Here is a 6,835-nt window from a genome sequence, read left to right as displayed (position 1 = left end):
CAGTGGAACCTCAATTTTATGTTCCTGAATTTTTTCTTTGAATTTTAAGTTTCCAGAATTATAAGTTCTTTAGACAGTCCCCTGGAAAATGTATAATTGAGGTTCCATGGTATAGTGTATATTTTCTGTCATTCAAGAGTTTGTGGTGAAGTGTTACTTTTTGCCTTTACTTTGTTAAAGGTCCAGGAATTGTAAATTAATTCAATTCCCGTCCATGAGAGGAAATCAGCAAGTGTAAATGGGATCTAGACTGTGAAGAACCTTTCTATGTTTGTTTAAAGTATTTCAGTTCGGTCCAGGAACCTTTTTTTTTTTTTTCTTGATCAATTTAAATACGGTCCAGGAACCTTTTTTCTGGATCAATTTAAATGTGGTCCAAGTTCCATATTGAAATTAAACAATACAGAACTTGGACCAAATTTAAATAGTGCAAGGAAAATGGTTCTGGTCCTGTTCCGAATTTATGGATTCCTGGACCTTAAACAACTCTGCTTTTTGCTTGAGTGTTGCATAGAGTGAGCATTTTTCTATGATGTGCATCATTACATTGGGAAATTTTCAGATCGAAGCAACACACGACACATGTTGCTTGGGTACGAGCCAATTAACAGCTGCATTTCACACAAATCTACATTCAATTTGTGAAATTCTCAAGTGATGTCGCTTCAGTGTGAAACCTCCCTTACTCTGTTTCATGGTGAATGCTTCTCTGCAGGTTGGAGAGGAATGTGCCTATTCTGGTGTGCACAGCATGTTGAAACGGCACTTGTTGCTTCTGTTTGAAACCTCCTTAACAGTTCATCTTTGTCCAAGAAAGTAAAACTTCTTCCGATGGTCAAGGCTTGCCAAACAGCGCACACATTTTATCACTGCTACAAACTGACTTTCTAGACCAGAGTCTGCTAACATCCCTTCCAAGCTGCGTATCTTTACAATGGTGGGTCAACATGAAAACACTAAGCTCTAGCCAGCAATCAAACCTGGGACAACTCTTCTTTACCCACTTGGACCCTGGAGCTACAATTTGGGACAGGTTGGCCTATCCTTCAGGACACATTTAAGAATCTGAATGACCTTTGTATTGTTTGAAGGTTGGTTAAAATGGTTCTTTATTATTTGCATGCAAATGTAAGTGAACATTATCCACTGTCTTATCTTTTTACCTTCTATATATTCCCAAAACATGGGGATAGAATATATAGTAGGTTATAAGACAATAGATATTTCCAGTTAAGAGTGCATGATAATAATCTTTGTTCTACATTTCTGTTATATACCAGCACAAAATACATAGTTTACAACATTACTAACCCCCCCCCCCCCCAAGGTATTTGGGTGGTTCTCTACTTTTGACTCTTCCTGTATATAAAGTCAATTTATCTACCCTGGTTTCCTAAAATAAAATTTATAATTGCTGTTTTTTAAGTTTGTTATATTAATTTTGGTGGCTACCACCACCATCCTCTTTGAAACTTGTTACACTATTGCTTGGCATGCTTCTGTCCAGAACAGTTCTAACAAAGATGATTAATAATTAATAGAACAAACTAAAAATATCTTTGCAGAAAACATGAGTTCTAAGATTCTCTATAATTATTTACTTCCCTGTTTCTCATTTCCAAAATATGAATATAATTTCTTTTCCTTCCTAGCCCAAAACTCATTGCTCAAACCTACTTACATGTGTTAGCCCCATCTATTTTGATGTATGTTTTGACTGCACTCGCATGTGTAGTTGGTTTCAAAGTGCAACACAGTTGTCTACTTTGTTGATTTGGTGTCTGCACCATTGTGGTGTATTGGGACATAATGCAGTTATGCAATGGAAGAACATTGCAGGCAGTTGTTCTTCTGTACAGTATCTACTGGGTTGAACATGATTTCCTTGCACCAACTACACTGAGTGTTGAACTAGACAGAGCCATTAAGTAAGGAGGTGAATGAAATTTTCAAGGTCTTCATGGAATGTTTGCCATTTCAAATCAATCCAGCTCATATTTACTGCTTTCTTCCTATTTTATGTATTTGCCCTTCTGGCTCCTTTCTTTTGTGTGTGTGAAATATCTCTTAGGCCATTATCATGTATTTACGTTCGTTAAAGTGATGGTCAACTAGTGCTCAAATATTTTATGGAGAAGTAAAGTTCATTTTATTACAATGATTTTCATGGCATCCTGTGGCTGCAATATGACGTAAGATCACTATATTATCTTGTATACTGATTAACGAAATGAAAGTTCAACTATATTTTACAAACTTAGGTAAAATATGAAGTATTTCGAATTACCTGAAAGTAGGGTGACCATAATATTTTGGCAAAAAAAACTGGACATCCTAAGTAGTTTAGCTATCCCCCACCCCTCTTTAAAAATCTGTTGTAATTTAATTAACTTGTATTTATGTTGTGTGACTTTGATGAAAGCAAATTATTTTATTGTTGATATTGCAAATATGTCATCTTCTTGGTTCGAAATTATAACTATTTTAATCCATAAGAGCTAAAAACTATTAAAAACTTAAGCCCTGTGTACATTTGAAATCATTATTTACAAACACGTCAAGTTAAAGAAAAATACAACAAAGTTACAAGGTAATAATTGTGTCTTCATTGATTTGCTTTATTTTACTTCGCGTCTTGTCACTTTTGGCTTATTTGCGAAGATGGAGATAAGTGATGATATGATGAAATTGATGAATAAGCACTCAAAAACATCCATGCCCAGGCCGGGATTCGAACCAGGGACCCCTTGCATTGTAGCGCGATTTACTAGCCACGAGGCTGGTAATTGTTATCTTGAAGATATTTAAACTAGGGATGGCCTTCTCAAATAAAAAATCTCTTTTTTCGTTTTTGGAAAGGAAATAAAAAAACTTTATTAAAAAAAAAGTTTAAAAAATCATATTTCGAAAAAAATAATAGTTTTAGTTTTCGAAAAAAAATTTTTAGATTTTCAATTTTTCGAGAAAAAGAAGCCATACCTATTTTATGTATAAATTGCTTATTGAATCACAAAAATCTAATATTGCCATTGTATGCAATTTGGATAGTCTACATAACACAGCTATGTATCAAGAGAGGCTTGTGAATCGCATTCTGCTTGGCATGCTAAGGTAATAAATAGTGTGTCTGTGTGTATGAAGTAGGAATAGATATGTGAAGCTGAAAAACTGCTCATACAGTAGAGCGTCGATTATCCGAACGTCGGTCAACCGAACGACCGCTTAACCGAACTGTGTACTCGCTCGCACCTGTTACTCTCCCACCCTACCGTCCATCATCCCCCTCACTCCCAAACCAAGTTTCCCACAGTAGTCGCCGCACTGAGCCACCGCTGGCGGAACATTGCTTCTAATGGGGCCTTCATAAGGCGCTGCTGACCGGCCAAGCCGCCAGTCGCTGTGTTTCAACAATCAGCACACTTCTGTTGGTGTATGTATTGTTCATGCAAAATGCGTATGTAATATGTACATATTTTTGTTTAATAAACTGTACCACATACTATATATTCCTACTAAAGTTGCCTTTGTACGTTACTTTGTAATACTTAAAGAGATGCCTGTTTTTATGAATAAATTTACTGTACAGTACTTCTTTTTGGCAAATAAACATGTACAGTTCGATTATCCGAACAAACCAGTTTTCCGAACACCCATGTCCCCCAATTACTTCGGATAATCGACGCTCTACTGTATATAATTTTTTTTTTACAAATATTGATCTCCATAGGGTCAATCCATATGAAGTCATACAACATGGTTGCTTGACCTTTTTTAAAAAAGTTTATTTTTTTGTGTGGTGTGAGCCTCATATGTTGACAGTTCAGAACCACTGTTATTTTATTTTTACTATCACCGATTTGAAGATGGCAGGCATTTTTTTTATCATGGCGCGTGTAATTTTCTCCATTCGTAAGCATCAGCGGCAAACTTTTTTATCTCAGCTCTGTTAAGTCAAACGACAATGAGGCAAAATCTGTGATGTTAAGCACATTATAGGCTACAATTATATTTCTGTGTAATTTTCTAAATATTATTCCTTTATAATAAATTTTAAGGTCAAAATTGTGTATTTTAATTGCTCAAAATGACATTTTCGAACATTTGTTTGGGGGTGAACGCAGTTAGTTTAGTTTGACACTTGAATTTTTTCGTGCAAGTACCTGTGTACCAATAGAGTATGTCAAAATTACTTGAAGTTTGAGACTTTAATATTTTTTTTTTCCTACAGGGGCATAAACATGTACTTTTCGTTAAAAAAATTCCAAGTTCAGGGTTAAATATCTCTGGTGGGCAGTTGTTTAAAAATCTGGAATTTGTACACAATACAGTACTCCATGATAAGTAACTTCAGTAAAAAATTTTGAGTTTGAGATGCAATTGGTTTAAGAGATACAAAACTCATAAAAAATTCAATACTTTGCATTAAATATGGTATGCCTAATTTCATTTCTTATTAACATTTTGTGTTAAAATTATGCAAACTAATTTGGAATGTCAATGAACAACATTATCCTGAAATGGCTCTGCATTAAAATATATATACGAAGACATGCTGAACACGATTCCGATGACCTCCATCAGTTGCAGTTCGCGGCCTTTCATTCCATTCTCTCGCATAGCTGAGATTTCTTCGGCTGGGGTTTTCTTTAAGAGCATGAAAAACTCAAGATCGCACAGTACTGATGTCTACACATTCATCCCCATCAAATGCCCTCAGTCTGAAATGAATGTCAATTTATAGCACATTTTCTGCGTTTAGAAACTCGATCACAACACACTACTTCAGGCACTCCACCGACATTGCATGGTTACATGATGCCATTTTCCTCACTATAGTTCAGCACCCCCTGGCGATAGAAGTTTGAAACCTTCAATTGAGAAGCGGGAAAGTCTTATAAGTGCAATGTATGGTTGCTCAAAATCCAAAATGCGTTTACAAGGTAACAAAGAAAATAAAAACATAGGAAGCTTTACTTTTCAGCACGTCTTCGTATATATACTTTATTGCAGAGCCATTTCAGGATTGTAATGTTGTTCATTGACATTCCAAATTACAGTTTGCATAATTTTAATGCAAAATATTGAATTTTTTATGAGTTTTGTATCTCTTAAACCAACTGAATCTCAAACTCAAAATTTTTACTGAAGTTACTTATCATGGAATACTGTATTGTGTACAAATTTCAGATTTTTAAACAACTGCCCACCAGAGATATTTAACCCTGAACTTGGAATTTTTTATCAAAAAGTACATGTTTATGACCCTGTAGAAAAAAAAATTAGTCTCAAACTTCAAATAATTTTGACATACTCTATTGGTACACAGGTACTTGCACGAAAAAATTCAAGTGTTAATCTAACTGCCTTCACCCCCAAACAAATGTTCGAAAATGTCATTTTGAGTGATTAAAATACACAATTTTGACCTTAAAATTCATTATCAAGGAATAATATTTAGAAAATTACACAGAAATATAATTGTAGCCTATAATGTGCTTAACATCACAGATTTTGCCTCATTGGCGTTGGACTTAACAGAGCTGAGATAAAAAAGTTGCCGCTGATGCTTACGAATGGAGAAAATGACACACCATGATAAAAAATGCCCGCCATCTTCGAATCAGTGATAGTAAAAATAAAATAACAGTGGTTCTGAACTGTCAACATATGAGGCTCACACCACACAAAAAATAAACTTTTTTAAAAATGGTCAAGCAACCATGTTGTATGACTTCATATGGATTGACCCCATATAGATATAAGGAAGTTATTTTTAATCAAGCATTTAGAGCTTATTTTTTTAAATAACGTAATAAAATGATGAAATCTACTTTTTTAATGGTGTTTATTTCAGTCAGACATATAGGAAAGCAGGAATTTGTTACAAGTAGCTCAGTTTATTGTTTATTGAATAAAATTATTATTATTAAAGGCTTTTATTTTTTACAAATTGTTATGGTTACTATAAAAAGTCTAATGTCAAAATATTATTAGTGAACTGACATCACAAGTTAGCTTGAATAAAGCAGTTTCTGATCACTCATTTTTATAATATCATTGCATGTAAAGCATGGTAACTACAACAATTCATTGAACAACCCTCAAACAAATCACATGTAGCACCACCGAAAAAATAATTGGGATGAAATATCATGTTTGTATGATAGTAAACATACAAGTGAATCATATTTGCTGTAAATAATTTAGAAATTTATTTTAATGTAAAAATCAGATTTGTTTGAAACATCAACTTTCAGTACCTCGAATCCCGCATTTTGTCACCATGTTTTACACCCGAGCCCTTCAATTATTATAATCTTGGTATGGCTTACATAGTGTTTCTGTTCTCTTCTGATTATCCATTGATGTAATCTTACCCTGAAGTTAAAGAATAGCAGAAGAACCATTCTTCTTGAGAACAGCATTATTCTTAACCAACCATTCATAAAACTCTCCAAAAATTACCCCACATATCTGGCATAAAAGGAGATATTTGTCTTTTGAGCTTGGGTCAAGATGCAGGATTTTGAATTATTTTTACATTTCCTTATTGAAACTACATGTACGCTTATTCACTGCTCTACAATTAATGGAACATAACACAAAACAAGCCTCGATGTGAGCTAACAGTAAACTACTGTCTGCTAGAATGTTCTCACGACAATGAAAGATTTTGATTCTTATGAAGTGTTTGAAACGTGGTTCCACTTTTTTACCATGGCGCTTGTTTCAAAATTGCATCAACATTTTGTTTTTAGAATGAAATGTCGAAAAGTTGCTCGATTTTCAAGCTAGCTCCTAGACTTTTATAAAATGTGACAGTGATTTTTAAATA

Source organism: Lepisma saccharinum, chromosome 25 (assembly GCF_977018435.1).
Source record: "Lepisma saccharinum chromosome 25, izLepSacc3.1, whole genome shotgun sequence".
Lineage (NCBI taxonomy): Eukaryota > Metazoa > Arthropoda > Insecta > Zygentoma > Lepismatidae > Lepisma > Lepisma saccharinum.
This window is presented reverse-complemented; position numbering follows the sequence as displayed.